The sequence below is a fragment of the Ranitomeya variabilis genome, chromosome 3 (genome assembly GCF_051348905.1).
Source record: "Ranitomeya variabilis isolate aRanVar5 chromosome 3, aRanVar5.hap1, whole genome shotgun sequence".
In the NCBI taxonomy this organism is placed as follows: Eukaryota; Metazoa; Chordata; class Amphibia; order Anura; family Dendrobatidae; genus Ranitomeya; species Ranitomeya variabilis.
This window is the reverse complement of record NC_135234.1, coordinates 568,053,690-568,069,656: the sequence shown is the minus strand read 5'-3', so window position 1 is coordinate 568,069,656 and position 15,967 is coordinate 568,053,690. Positions and strand designations below refer to the sequence as shown.

The window sequence follows — 15,967 nt, the reverse complement described above, 5'->3', positions numbered from 1 at the left end:
TATTTGTAATCTTTTCTTGTGCAAATGAGAATAAGATGATCCTTCTACAATGTGACAGGCCTTGAGATATTTGTAGACAGCTATTAAGTCTCCTCTCAGTCTTCTTTTGTGCAAGCTAAACATTCCCAAATCCTGCAACCGTTCCTCATAGGACATGGTTTCCAGACCGGTCACCATTCTGGTCACTCTTCTCTGAACTTGCTCCAGTTTGTTGATGTCATTTTTAAAATGTGGTGCCCAAAACTGGACACAGTATTCCAGGTGAGGTCTGACCAAAGAGGAGTAGAGGGCAATAATGACTTTGCATGCATTTGCCTTTTTTGCTGCTGCATCACACTGTTGACTCATGTTCAGTTTATGATCTATTAGTATACCCAAGTCTTTTTCACATGTGTTGTTGCTTAGCCAAGTGCGGTCCAATTTTGCTCGAACTGACACAATGGAGAAGGTGGAGAAACTTTTTTTTCTCTCCCTATTCGAGAAAAACTGATGACATTCTGACAAAACTCTGATCAAAATAATAGGACTGTTTTTCTCCCATGTGGAGAAAATGGTCATGTGACTGTTTCATGAGGAGGAGAATAATTTGAGAGGTCATATTTACCACACAATATACGCTATAAAAACAATTCACAAAAAACAATGTCAGAATTGAGGGGGTTTTCGCAACTTTGCAACACTTGGAATTTTTTTCCATTTTTCAGTACACTATGTGATACAATAAATGGTATCACTCAAAAGTACAACTTGTCTTGCAAAAATCATCTACATGGACATAAAAATAAAAAGTTATGGGTCCATGAAGACGGGGAGGAAAAAACAAAAAACGCAAAAATGGAAATTGCCATATTGGGAAGGGTTTAAATTAAATTGTGGACAAAAACAAAGCAATAGCATTTGTTAAACAAGATTAGAAATGGTGTCATGATGCTGTTGGGTGTCCCAGGACCAGAGGCTCCTTCCCTGTCCCTAACGCTAGGGTGCACCTTAACTTGCCCTGCTCCTCGGATTACTTCTGATGGTGAAGATGCCGGGGCCACGTACTTTGCCTTAGCTCCTGAATCCGCTCTCAGTCTGTACCCTTCCCCCACCCAGGGAAGAGGGGAGTAGTAGTGTACCGTAGTACACCAACCAGACTAACAAAAAATACCAAACATAAATATATTCACACATGTAACAGAGGAATGCATCGGGGAGTGGAGGATGGGGTTAAACCAAAGTAGGAGAAGAAAGGGAATTATCACACACTTTGCAATAGTCACAGATAAATCCACCAAACGCCTTTCTCCAACAATAACCACTATCAACCTCCAGCCATGCAGCAAAAGCTAACTCTGACATTGAGTGCTAGCCAGGACCTAGGTTATATAGGAGATGTGAATGGCTAACAGTGCACAGCTGAGGGCGTTAGTTCCAGGAGCTCTCAACTGAGCAGTTTACCACTTGCACTGCCAAAGCAATTTTCACTGTTTATTAAAAAGGTGAAGTGCTTCTAATCAGTACAGTAGAAGAAATCAGATGCTGCAGTCTTCTGGCTCCTCTCTGTCATGGTAAACCCATGACAAATGGATAATCGGGTATCAAGCAATCTGATAACATGCCTGTATAAATACAATAATATATTAAAAATCTTTATATATCCTGCACTCCCAGGCTTGGACTGGTCCACAGGAGAACAGGAGATTCCTCTGGTGGGCCCTGTTGCAGGTGAGGGCCACTACACTCTTATATGAGCAGAACGTGGCACAATACACTTGATTCACCATACACAGACGAAGGAACCTACTTATTAATTTAACAATCAACCCAAGTTATTGCTATATAATTTGGTGAATGAGTATAAAGTCATATTTGCATGTTTCTTAAAAGTGTTGGAGTTGATTTTACTGCTGGGCCAATGGCACCCCAGTCTGACACTGTCAGTATACCACAGACTTTTATTCTCTGGTGAAGCAAAAATAAAACAACATACTCATTGGTAGTGTTGAGCATTCCGATACCGCAAGTATCGGGTATCGGCCGATATTTGCTGTATCGGAATTCCGATACCGAGATCCGATACTTTTGTGGTATCGGGAATCGGAATCGGAAGTTCCCAGTGTATGGTTCCCAGGGTCTGAAGGAGAGGAAACTCTCCTTCAGGCCCTGGGATCCATATCCATGTAAAAAATAAAGAATTAAAATTAAAAATAGGGATATACTCACCCTCTGACGCGCCCTGGTAGTAACCGGCAGCCTTCTTTGCTTAAAATGCGCGCGTTTACTGCCTTCCGTGACGTCACGGCTTCTGATTGGTCACGTGCCGCCCATGTGACCGCGACGCGACCAATCACAACAAGCCATGATGTAATTTTCAGGTCCTGAATGCCGAATTAGGCATTTAACAAGGACCTTTCACTGAATTTTTCATGTTGAGCTGGACACTTCTTCCTATATGAGTAGTGTTGAGCGATACCTTCCGATACTCAAAGGTATCGGTATCGGATGGTATCGGCCGATATCCAAAAAGTATCAGATATCGCCGATACCGATACCCGATACCAATGCAAGTCAATAGGACACAAGTATCGGAAGGTATCCTGGATGGTTCCCAGGGTCTAAAGGAGAGGAAACTCTCCTTCAGGCCCTGGGATCCATATTCATGTAAAAAATAAAGAATTAAAATAAAAAATATGGATATACTCACCTCTCCGGCGGCCCCTGGAACTCACCGCTGTAACCGGCAGCCTCCGTTCCTAAGAATGAGCGCGTGAAGGGCCTTCGATGACGTCGCGACTTCTGATTGGTCGTGTGACCGCTCATGTGACCGCTCACGGGACCAATCACAAGCCGCGACGTCATCGCAGGTCCTTCATGCTCATTCTTAGGAACGGAGGCTGCCGGTTACAGCGGTAAGGTCCAGGGGCCGCCGGAGAGGTGAGTATATCTATATTTTTTATTTTAATTCTTTATTTTTTACATGAATATGGATCCGATTCTGATTTCCGATATCACAAAAGTATCGGAACTCAGTATCGGAATTCCGATACCGCAAGTATTGGCCGATACCCGATACTTGCGGTATCGGAATGCTCAACACTATATATGAGTTGTTATCTGAAAACAGCTACTTGGCCTAACAAAAGTTAACTCATTTGGGGCCAATTAGTTTGAATGCTAATTTCTCTGCAGTGGAGAGTCAAAATTAAAACAATAAAAAAATTCTGCATTGCAACCACAATTACATTTTGTGTCCAGTTCAACCTGAAAAATTTGGTAAAGCTGTTCTTTAAAGTATTTATTAAAACAAATTAATATATATTTTTAAAAAAATCAATATCAAGAACAATTGTGTAACATTATGAAATAGTCCACTCTGCACAATAGTTTTAAAGTACATTGTTTGGTATCCTGGTGATGCAGAAAAATTTCAAACAAATCAATTTGAACATTTCAGTTGATTACAAATGAACAGGTTGCTGATGCTGAATGGCAGAAAAACATGGAGACACTTGGATTCCCTCATCGCCCACAAAAATAATTTATGTAACAGCAAAACATATTCTACTTAAAGAAAATATAGACCAGCTTTATTGCGTTGACAGATAAGACATAAAAATAATTAATGCAAATATGTTATGCCAAGGAAAATATGCATATGAGCTTGCCACTGGTTGTGCAAGCATAAACATGGATCTCTGTCAAAGAGGGATTTCCAAATGTCATAAGACGGCCTCCTAAAGGAATCTTTTAGAGTGTCTATACAGATGAGCACTTGCTTATAAATGCATAAAGAAAGAAGGCAGATGAAAGCAGCAAAGGCTTTTTTTCGTGCTGTGACAGAAATCATATGCAAATGGAACTCAGTTCAAGACTGTTTGTTAAGTGTCACACTGATGCACATTAAAAGTAGTACATGTAGTTAACTAATCAACATATACCACTCTGCTCATTTTATTCTCTAAGAAGCAGATCAAATATTCAGAAATTTCTTCAAAGCCCTAATATTTTCTTTGACCATTTAAATCAATTGAGTCACTTGACTTCTATCTAGAAATCTTTTTCACTACATGCCCTTTTTTTGTTTACCAATCTCCCTAGGGCAGCTAAACAAATTGTACAGATCTGTTCACCTGCATTTGTACGGCTGATCCATGTAGCAAGAAGGGTGCAGGGTGTGCACTGACATCGTATTGTTAGAATTTGCAAGTTCTATGTTATATTTCATGGAAAGTAACAATAGGATTTGTTTAGATATTTCTCAGGAGAATTTTTAGTCTTTCATCCATGCCAAAATTCTAGTTATTAGTTGAATTTAGCAAGGATGGCCAAAACAGTCATCCAGATGGGCTTTTTTTCTTTTCGAACAAATTATTAGAATTATATAATAAACATATTCTGTATTTCTATTGTTGTTTTACAACTTATACTGTGAACGTATACATATATATTCTGAATCTATATGATTATAAAAAGTTTATGAGGTTTCAAGCTCATATTATCATAAATTAGTACTTTCTTCTCCAAATGGAAAACTGTATGTGACCTCCTATTTATTTCTGTGCAATAGTCAATGTGATTGGCCAAACCATTAGTGAATTTCCGCTCACTAAGCTTATTCAGAAATAGAAAACTACTTAAAGATATTGTCTATAAACAACATAGAGTACCAATCCACAAATAGGTGATAAATAAATGATCACAGACAAATCATGAAAATGTAGGCCTTAACCCTAGAACGCGTACCTGGGGCCTCGCAGGCCTGCTAGGTTACTTGTTTTCTATTATCTGTAAAACTACATTAGTTAGAATTTTGAAACTCAAGGTAATCCTCAGGTATATAGTTGTTAGTAATATCCAGTTGTTCATATATTTTTATGTTATAGGCATCTCGTATAGCAACGCTTTTTTTGTGACTACCCCAGATTCACGTACCTGGGGCCTTTGAGGCCTGCTTTGGTTTACATGTACTCCTCAGTCTTTTTGTCTGTACTGTTGTTGGGGAAGAACTTATGACTCAGTCTTTATGACTATTGGTCGATGGCTGTTGCTGGGAAGAGTGTGGATTCTGCCTGACATGGTAATGTGATCCTGGAAGGGAGTTTCCCCTCACAAAGTAACGTGATTATGATGTCAGTACAGGTCCTTTAGTCCTAAATCCTAGTTGCTGGAGAGACTTTGGAGGAAGAAGTCAGCTTTCTTTGGTCTGTAACAAAGAACCTTTCTGAGCTCCAAAACCAGAGGCTTCTACTGCACTTACAAGAAAGTGATCTGTTGAAGGTAAGAGTAGGGGGGCTGTACTTTATCCTAAGCACACAAACACTAACAAAGTCTTAGCACACACAGTGTATAGTGCACAAGCCTGATTGTAATCTTTATTTTTTACTTTTCATTTTAGTTTACTCACATCTAAGATTACAATAGCACAGTCTACATCAAGGGGATTGACTGTCCAAGAAATTGAGGCGATTATTTTCAATAGTGATGAAGACAGTGACATTTCTTTGTCGGATGAAGAGTATATTCCACCAGCTAATGTATCAACTTCATCGTCCAGCGATTCCTCAGATGATGAAGAAGTAATGGATCCAGCAGAATGTGCAAGTAGAACATCTAAAACAAATGTTTTTTGGAACAGTACTGCTGTGGCTCATGCACGCACCCCATGACATAACATTATTAGAGTTCCTCAAGGAGCTGTCGGAATTTCCCAATTCATGTCCAAAAAAGATGTTTTCAGTAAATTTGTTTCAGATGATATTGCAGATGAGGTAGTTTTGTGTACGAATGTGGAAGGTAAACGTATTGCTTCGGAAAAAAAAAAACTTGGAAAAATTTAACTAAAGAGGAACTATATGCCTATATTGGCCTTACTCTTCTGGCAGGGTCGACTAAATCATATGATGTGCCAATCAGAGAGTTATTTCTGAACCCATTTGCAGATCCACATCACAAAGCCACTATGTCCGTAGATAGATTTGAGGCTATTCGGAGATGCATTCGTTTTGATGAAAAGAGAACTCGGCCTGTGAGGTTGGCAACCGATAAATTAGCGCCTATTAGCTATATATGGAATCTTTTTATCAAGCTCTGTTACAAACTTTACAATTCTAGCGAATATGTGACAGTGGACGAACAACTTCTTGCCTTTAGGGGACGTTGCAAATTTATCCAATATATGCCCAGTAAGCCAGCTAAATACGGCATAAAAATTTTCTAGATGTGCGATTCAGCAACTTATTATGGGATGAATGGCATGATTTACTGTGGAAAAGAAGCTGACGCTCCAGTCCAGAAAGATCTATGTTCCAACATAGTGAAAACACTAGCTTTACCAATTTTCCATTCTGGAAAAAATATCACTATGGATAATTATTTTACTAATTTAGAACTGGCCAATTTTTTGCTTCAGAAACAACTAACACTTGTTGGTACAATGAGACCAAACCGCCGCGAAATTCCACCAATAATGAAGCACAATGCACAGCGACCAATCTACGAGAGTGTATTCGGTTTCTGCAATGAGGCAACAATGGTGTCCTATAAAGCCAAGAAAGAAAAATCTGTAATATTACTGAGCACAATGCATCACGATGAAAGTATTGACACCAATGACAGGAAACAAAAACCTGAAATTATACTTCATTATAATAAGACAAAAGGAGGTGTCGACAAGATGGACGAAATGATTACTGAATATTCGTGTAAAAGGCAGACTAAACGTTGGCCTGTTGCCCTTTTTTCCAATATCCTTGATGTGTCATCCCTCAATAGCTATATTGTTTATTGTCAAACTAATCCAGAATTCCATGCCAACAGGAAGGACAATAGATGTATAATTTTGACAGAACTTTGTTATGAACTTTTGATGCCTACTATGCTAGAGAGAAGCAGCACAAAATGCTTATCAAGGCAAATTACAGAGGCAATGATCCGATGTGGAATATGCTTTCAGGAACAGCCAGAGCAAAGAGAAAAAAAAAGAAAGCGCTGCTATATTTGTCCAGCAAAGAAAGAAAGAAAATCGGAGCGTTTCTGTTCTACTTGCGGACAAAATGTATGCAGGGAACATTCTGAAGAAAAAATAATATGCAAGAATTGTCGGGGGAATATGTAAAGTGGAAAATAAATATTCCTGCACCAAGTTTGCTACAGACTTTATGTAAAAACTTTTTATAAGAAAAAATGTATCCATCATAAAAAATTATACTGAGTGAATATATTGGGCGTGCCCGTTTAGTTACATTTTTGTTGTTTTATGTACATAATTTTTTTTTGGAATTATACACATCTAAGGCTATGTTCCAAGAAGCGCTGGGGTTCACCAGAATGGGATCCATAATGGATCTGACCTCCTGGTAACTCCAGCTAAGGCTGATGGAATGCCGGGATTCCACCAGCCTTAGCTGAGGTCACCAGGAGGTCAGATCCATTACGGATCCCCTCCTGGTGGACCCCAGTGCTAGTGGGAATGCATCCTTACTTTGCAAATTTAAAATAATCTTTGAAAAGTATTTTTATTTGAGTTATTCCATGTTATTTGCACACAGGCCTAAAAGGCCACAGGTACGTGAATATGGGGTAGTCACAAAAAAAGCGTTGCTATACGAAATGCCTATAACATAAAAATATACGAACTGGAAATTACTAACAACTATATAGCTGAGGAATACCTAGAGTTTCAAAATTGAAACTAAAGTAGTTTTACAGAAAATAATAAAAAAGTAACCTGACAGGCCTGCGAGGCCCCAGGTACGCGTTCTACCAGCCTTAGCCGGGGTCACCAGGAGGTCAGATCCATTACGAAATCCCGTCCAGGCGGACCCCAGAGCTAGTGGGAATGCATGCTTACTTTCAAATAACTTTGAAAAAAAAATTTTTTTGAGTTATTCCATGTTATTTGAAAACAGGCCTCAAAGGCCCCAGGTACGTAATAGTGTAGATTTCTATGGTCACGCATTCTAGGGTTAAAGTCCGCCGTGTGAATGGAGCTATAGTAACTAGAGAAGATTGAATCAATTGGCTGCCAGATGAGAGCTCCGCAAACACCTCTTACCTGCCGATGTCCCCAGCACCTCTTCAGATTAATAGGCACAGGGCAATGTAATGCATGCATGATGCCACAACAATGACATTACGCCAGACCAACAAATCAGAAGAATCTCTGGAATTCAAACAGATAGGAGATGGTACGCAGGGCTCTTTTCTGGCAGCCACACAGTATTGCATTTGCCTCTGGAGTAGGGTCTTGCAAATTGAATCTTTCATCTCTAGTAGTGACCATGTAAGACTACCTCTTCTGTAGACAGTGAATGAAGCAGTGGTTATACATGCTTACTACGCTTCAAACATACAGTGATCTTTGGTGCCCTCATTGTTGTGATCAGTGTGGGTCCCAGCAATCAGATCCCCATTGATTATACATTTATAATCTATCTTGGTTAAAGGTGATATATCTACTTCTATGGACAACCCTTTTAATTTCAGATTTAATTTTCCTGTAAACTGCTTATTGTGACGCTAAAATATAATCTACCTTATATTAATCATAACTTATAATCTACCCTATTTAATCATATCTTACCATATGACCATATTGTAATTTATAACAATGGTAAGTGCTCAGGAAGCATTTCAGTGAATATGGTCTAAATATACTGCTGTGAGCTAAAAACAAGTGTAAAACATAAATTGTGCTTTAGGGCTCATTCAGTCATCGATTTTCATTGTGCCATGATTTCACAACTCATTGTGTATTTCATGCAGTGAGTGACAGTTCAACCGTCCAATCTGGGTCAGGGGTTTGCTGAGCTGTCGGTATTGTGATTGATGGGTCAGCCAACCAATTTGGGGCTGGAGCATGCTGAGCTGTCAGTGTTTTGAGTGACAATCCAGCTATCCAATCAATGCTGGGGCATGTTGGGTTTTCTCCAGGTTTCTCCCGTCCTATTACTTTTACTTGAGTTTTTAGGTGCCTGTCTTTGTCTGATTGCTTCCAGTAGTAGCTTAACTCAAGTGGTGTGTGTTTGCTCTGTGCTCAGAGTTCCAATATTCTGATCTTTGTTACCCAACCTTGGATTTGTCTTTGACCTTCTGTTTGTCTAGCCCATTTGCCTTGATTAGCTACCTTCCTGGAATTACTACCTCAGACCATGACCTACGCTTCTATCTTTCCTTTTAGTTTGTGATGAGCTCTCTTGGTATCTGACCACTGACCTCTTGATTACCCTTTCTTATGGCTTGTCCATGAGCAGTGACTAGTGTCAAATTTTCTACACAAAAAATTGTCTGAGTTTCATCAGTGTTCTGGATCAGAGTGTCAACAGAGTTTGGTCAGAGTTTCATCGGTTTTTCTCTGCTAAAAAAAACCTGTTTTTTTTAAAGGTTTCTCCTATCAAACAGTCCATGAAAAAAGGACAGCACAAAGATCACATCTGAGTGCCATCCGATTTTTTTTTTTCACACATCCATAACGTTGCATTGGCGAATTGGATCTGACTCTCAGATCAATATCAGACAAGTCATCATGTTTTTGTGTGAAACACTCATTTCAAGGGAATAAAACAGAAATTCGAACTACTCATAGACGAGCATAGGTAAGAGTTCTATCAATGCAAAACATGAATAGCACTTCTATGAGAAAAAAATGACATTTGCATGAGCCCTTACTCACTCTCCCGGGTCCACCCCTGAGTCTCTGCTTCTGGTCAATGACAGACACTAGGAGCAGTGGTGGAGACTCAGTGCTGGTTCAGTGTTGGGTGAATAGAGCACAGTTTGTTTGTATAAAACAAACTACAATTAGGAAATAAGGATATTCAGAAAATTCAAAATACCACTAAATCGCCACTGAAAATGTTATAAAAAAAATTGGAAATTTCAGTGTATTTTATGAAGGAAACAAGAACTGCTACAAATTTGATGGAAAAGGGATTTAGATACACCCTGTATTAGACATAAAGGAGGTATTATACACATTATTCTCAAACTGTCATGTATTGATACTACTAGACTAATAAAAAATATGCATTAAGGGCAAAGTATGCCAAAAAATTGCAAGCAGGGTCATCCATACACACTTGAAGACATGATCTGTTGTGCCTCATTCAAATATTGTGAATAATGTGTAGTTACGGTACTTCTACAATCATAAAAGTGCTGCACACAATGCAAAGCATGCCAAAAATTACAAGCAGGGTCATTGATACACTCTTGAAGGCATCAACTGTAGTGCCTCATTCAAATATTAAGAAAGTATAGTTGTGGTACTCCTACACTCATAAAGGCTATTCACACAGCACAAAGCCAGAAAAAAATTATGAGAAGGGTCATCCATACACAATTTAAGGCACGAAATGGAGTGCCTCATGTAAAAATAAGAAAGTGTAGTTGGGGCACTTCTACACTTATAAAGGCTTTGCACAAAGCGCAAAGCTGGGAAATTGTAAGGAGGGTCATCCAGTCTTTCATGGACTGGCGGGCCTCATTCAAATATTTGGAAAGTGCAGTTGATGTACTCCTACACTCATAAAAGCTTTTCACAAATTGCAAAGCCAGGAAAAAAATATAAGCAGGGTCATCCAGTCATCTATAGACCCCTGAAAGGCAACAATAGACAGGCCTCATTCAAATATATGGAAAGTGTGGTTGATATACTCCTACACTCATAAAGGCTTTGCTCAAAGTGCAAAGCCAGGAGAAAATGATAAGGAGAGTAATACAGTAATCAGTAATCATCTTCAGGTGTTTGTTTCTTCTTCTCCTTCCACCGAAGGCTGAGGGGACTGCCTCCACCTGTTTTCTAGAGCCAGATTCCCAGGTGCCAGGGCTGTAAGTGACTTGGCTTTGGGTAGTGCCGGAGCCTCCGACATGTAAAAAATAGACAATAGCCCTCTGTGTCACCTGCACCATCGCCTGCTCCTGTATAGGAGATGGGGAACCCCAAAGACAGGATGATCTCTCAGGGGTGGTAGTCCCTTCTCATGCCACCTCGAGTAGCCTCTTCCAGGTCCGTTCATTTGACAAGAAGGGTTCATCCTGCTCCATTCCTTCTCAGATCACACCCACCACATACCAGTGATGATGCCCCTCCACTTTGAGTAATGTGACCCTGGTTCCTGTTATCAGCTCTTACAGCCTTCCATCTCTACTGCCCAATGGTTGGACAACATGTGATGATGCGTCCCATACTCTTCTATGGACCCCCATCTCTGCTGCCATCTCCCTGTCCCTGTTACTTTGTAACCTTTCATGAGGTAATGTGACCAACAAATCACAGTAATGCCACTTCCAAGATGGCTACAGCATTACAGTGACTGGCAGGCAATCTCTGCATATTTATCGGTTGTGTATCAAGCACCAAACATGCCGGGCGGTGATTTGAGCTTTAAATTCAAGCACAGCCAATGTTCGTCGAGTGCCAAGCATATCCAAGCACCCAGACACTCGAGTTATATCCGAGTGTCACTGAGCACATTCCTTCATCCCTAGTGAGCATCCTACAAAATGAGTTACTATGTACAATAATTGCAAGATGATTGTCTATAAATTTATGGTAGTCACACGTTCGAAGCAGCAGTGGATTGTGAGATATGGAGTCTGAAAGTCATAAGTTCAAAACATTGTTACCCTTTTGCTCATCAGTGTATGTTACAAATGTGTTTAATATGCACCTAATTAATGCCTAAAGCTTTATAGAAAAAACCTATTGATGTTTTAATGCATTATAAATAGCATTTAATTGATGTTGTTGATGTATGCCAGTTAACCGATACAACTCTCTTTTTCTGCCAGTGACATCTATAACCTGAGTTGGATTAGAAGGACAAATTTAGTGAATTTGTAAAATTTTGGGAAATTCTCCTATCTGTAGTAGATTGTAGATTCAGCATGCTAAATCTATTAGTTCATCAGCATTTCCGTGATATTTGCAAAACACGTTATGTTCACAAAATGATATTTTACTTATAACAACGGCACATAACATAATTGCAAATGTTTCCTAATATCAAGGTTTGCTACATCTGTAGCCCTTTTAAGAGATGAGCATCAAGCACCTTAAAGAAGTTGCTCACTACTTGGACAACTTCTTCTCATTCCCCATAAAGCTGATACTCACCTCTCGTGTCGGCGCCGTTCCTGCGGTGTCAGCACTCGGGGCTCTTGTGCAGTGTTGTGACACTTAACACCGGCACCCAATCAGCACTAGTATCTCTGTCCCTGCCTCCTGTATAATTGAATATGAAGAGGAAGTCCAGAGATCAGCTGCAGCCCGGACTTCCTCTTCATGTTCGATTTGTTGAGGACAGTCATGCCAGCGCTGATTGGGTGCCGGTGTCATGTGTCACAACACTGCACATGTGCCCCGGGGAGAGTGAGTGCCAATGCGGGAACGGTGCAAGCACAGGAGTTAAGTATAAGTTTTATTATTTTACGGGTGCCAAACATTTTGAACAAGACGTGTTTGTCATAGTACAGTACAATGCCTTTAAGTATCAATAAATCTTGGGCAACCATGATCCTGTTGCTTTTTCACCAGTTGTCCCTTCATATACGAGGTATTTACCAGGAACATCCAACAAGACTTGACATTTTGGAGATATTATGAACTAGTTGACTAGTTATCACAATTTAGGCCTTGTCAGAGTGGCTCCGATTGTTACACTTCTCCATTTTTCCTGCTTTCAGCAGATCATTCTCTAGAAATGACTAGTCAGTTGCTATCTAATATTTTCCACTCCTTCACATTGTCATGAGATATTCCATGTTATTCATATCATCTGTCAGTGGTTTTAATGTGTTAGCTGCTGGGTGTATACTTCACACTTTATTCATGTGGTTCCATCTAATATAGAGGGAGCACGCTCTTTATGCAAGTTATATTGAATGTATTTTTACATACAGACATGTCTAAATACTAAACAATTTTCACAATTGCATTTTAGGTCTCAAAACAGAAAGGACAAATTTGATAATATTGACTTTAAGAATTGATTTCAGGAGTCCTGGCTTGCTTGGTAAGCATGAAATACAATCACAATTCTATCAGCAGCAATCTTTACTTACAAAACGCAGGAAGCCTTTCGTAAAGTGGAGCAAATTGTGTCAGAAATGACACTTGCTCAGGTTTATAAGATTGGTTTTGGATAATTATTATTTGAGAACTGTTTGATCTCAGTGATGAATACTTGATTAGATTTTCATGAGATCAGTCAAGCACGCCATTTAACATTGCTCATGTGAAACGATGCTGATTTAGCTGTCCACTAGCAAGTAGTCTGCATCTTAACGGGTCTGCAAAGCTGGTCTTTGGGGAAAAAAAGGTGGAAAAGGCCAAGTTTATGGGTAATGACATTGGATTACCAGGTATTTAAGCTAAGATATGTCTCTTCTCAATTATGTTCAGTCCTTATGTTGTCGATCGAGCTGTAATGTCTCCATAGAATCAATCTTAACTCTAGAATATTTTCTTATGCGATGAAAAAAAAGCCATCCTGCCACCATTGTCATTTCTGAAACCTCTGGAGGATTTGCTGTGATAAATAATATTTCATATGTGGAATGCTTATGTGAATTTCACGGAGAGATAATCTCACCTCTGCCTAACTTTGATACATTGAGATTGCTCTATTTTTTTTCTAAAGTGCTCTTACCCAGTGCTGGCAAATTAAGAGTAAGAAATGTAAAATGAAAGGCCACTTGGACTGTCTTTGAAAGCGTTTTATATTTGGATGGCTGTGAGCTTTTTGTTTTTTTTATTTGAGCATATTTCGAATAAAATGGTTGTCTTCTGTCAATGAGCCATAGCATGTATAAGAGTAACAGATGGCGACACATTCTAGGAGCCTCGAGAAAAGCTATTACAACCTTTCAAAGAAGGGAGAAGGATGAAACGAAAGAGTCTTCTTCTCATTTTCTTTCATAGACATTGGCATTTTGTTATAATACATTGTATTAATTACATTTATTTACAAGCAAAATAAAATTCATGTGAGGCTATGTGCACACGTTGCAGATTTGACTGTGGAATTTTCTGTGCAGATTCTGCATTTCGTGGCAGAAAACGCAGGTCATAATCTGCTCGTTTTTTTGGTATGTGCACACGTTGCAGATTTTTTTTTCGGATTTCTTCCTTTTTTATACCCCTGCAGATTTCTATTATGGAGTGGGTGCGGAAACGCAGCAGATCTGCAAAAAGAAGTGACATGGTCCTTTTTTGAATCTGCTGCGTTTTCTGTGCAGATTTTTCTGCACCATTAGCACAGCATTTTTTTGCCATTGATTTACATTGTAGAAAAATCAGCCGCACTCTTATGGTATATCTTTGCAAAAATGTGATGTATTTATTCACATGTGTTGAGACAAAAATGTATATATATATATATCTACACACACACAGCAGGGAGTATACACGGAGTAGTAACGTTTCGACCCTGCCTCGGGTCTTTCTCAAACTGCGTTTTCAAGATAGTGTGCAAAATAAGAAATGTGGTCCCTTTAAGGGCTCCTATTGTTGTGATGTCAGGGCATCCTGCTTCTGGGGGCGACACACGCCCCCAGAAGCAGGACGCCCTGACATCACAACAATAGGAGCCCTTAAAGGGACCACATTTCTTATTTTGCACACTATCTTGAAAACGCAGTTTGAGAAAGACCCGAGGCAGGGTCGAAACGTTACTACTCCGTGTATACTCCCTGCTGTGTGTGTGTAGATATATATATACATTTTTGTCTCAACACATGTGAATAAATACATCACATTTTTGCAAAGATATACCATATGAGTGCGGCTGATTTTTCTATATTGGACTTATTGTTGGGTTTTTCCCGAGTACAGCCAGCACCAACTTAAGATAGCTGAGTGCGCTCCTTTTTTCTTAATATTGATTTACATTGTACTGTAAATCACTTGCGGATCTGCAGCGTTTCTGCGCGGAAAAAAAGCTGCAGATCTGCAGGAAATCTACAACGTGTGCACATACCCTAAACCTCCAAACTGTACACAGAACACTGCATATTACATATGTTTATAATGGTAAAATTATTAAAACATATAAAAAAGAGAGAAATCTTAATAAAGAGGTTTTCCTCTTTTGACAATCACTTGTTAGGCTGGTCCCCTAAGATTAAACTGGTGGACCAGTCTTCTGATGAATGTCTGCAGACACTCTGTGTAGCTGCTGATTTCTGAATACTTACAGCATGCCTATTAAATGCTGTCAGGTTTCTCCAGTATTGTCAATGAGAGTAAATGGTCTTATGACAACAAGTAGGCGATTTGCAAACTTCCAGCAACATTCTAACTAGACATGCTCGGCCTCACTCAAATCACTTGTAGTGAGCGAGGCTGAGCAAATCTTTTTGGCATTGGACGGCATGTATGCAAATCGCCCCCTACCACTGGTCACACCAGAGAATCCTGACAGTGTGCTGGGTGCACACTGTAAGGATTCAGAAGTCTACAGTCATATATAGTGACTGCAGACTTCATCAGAAGAATGGACAACCCATTTAATCTGATCACAAGCTGTCCTATACAAGAACTGCCAGCATTTTGCCATTTTCTCTTTAACCCATTTCTGCCATCGGATGGAATAGTACGTCCGATGGCAGAACTCCTGCTTTGATGAGGGCTCTAGCGATGAGCCAGCATCAAAGCCGGGACATGTCAGCTGTTTTGAAAAGCTGACATGTGCCCGCAATAGGCGCGCATGCAATCGTATTCCGCCCACACCTATTAACTAGTTAAATGCTGCTGTCAAACTCTGACAGCGGCATTTAACAAGCGCTTCCGGCCATCCGGCCAGAAATGCATGCACCGGTGACCCGGTCACATGATCGGGGGCCATCGGTGCATTTGCATAACAACCAGAGGTCTCCTGCAGACCACTATGGTTGTTGATGCCAGATTGCTGTGAGCGCCACCCTGTGGTCGGCGCTCGTAGCAATGCTGTAACTTAGCTACATAGGGGTGATCTGAGCATCGCTC

At 39.9% G+C, this 15,967-nt stretch overlaps 1 long non-coding RNA gene across 1 annotated transcript in view; it reads left to right on the top strand.

The window, feature by feature from the left end:
- Positions 1-15,967, top strand: part of LOC143818396 (uncharacterized) — a 526,111-nt gene that overhangs the window by 267,022 nt on the left and 243,122 nt on the right. The window contains exon 2 of the long non-coding RNA XR_013224513.1: positions 12,924-12,995. This is a non-coding gene — a long non-coding RNA (uncharacterized LOC143818396). The remainder of the gene's footprint in view (positions 1-12,923; positions 12,996-15,967) is intronic.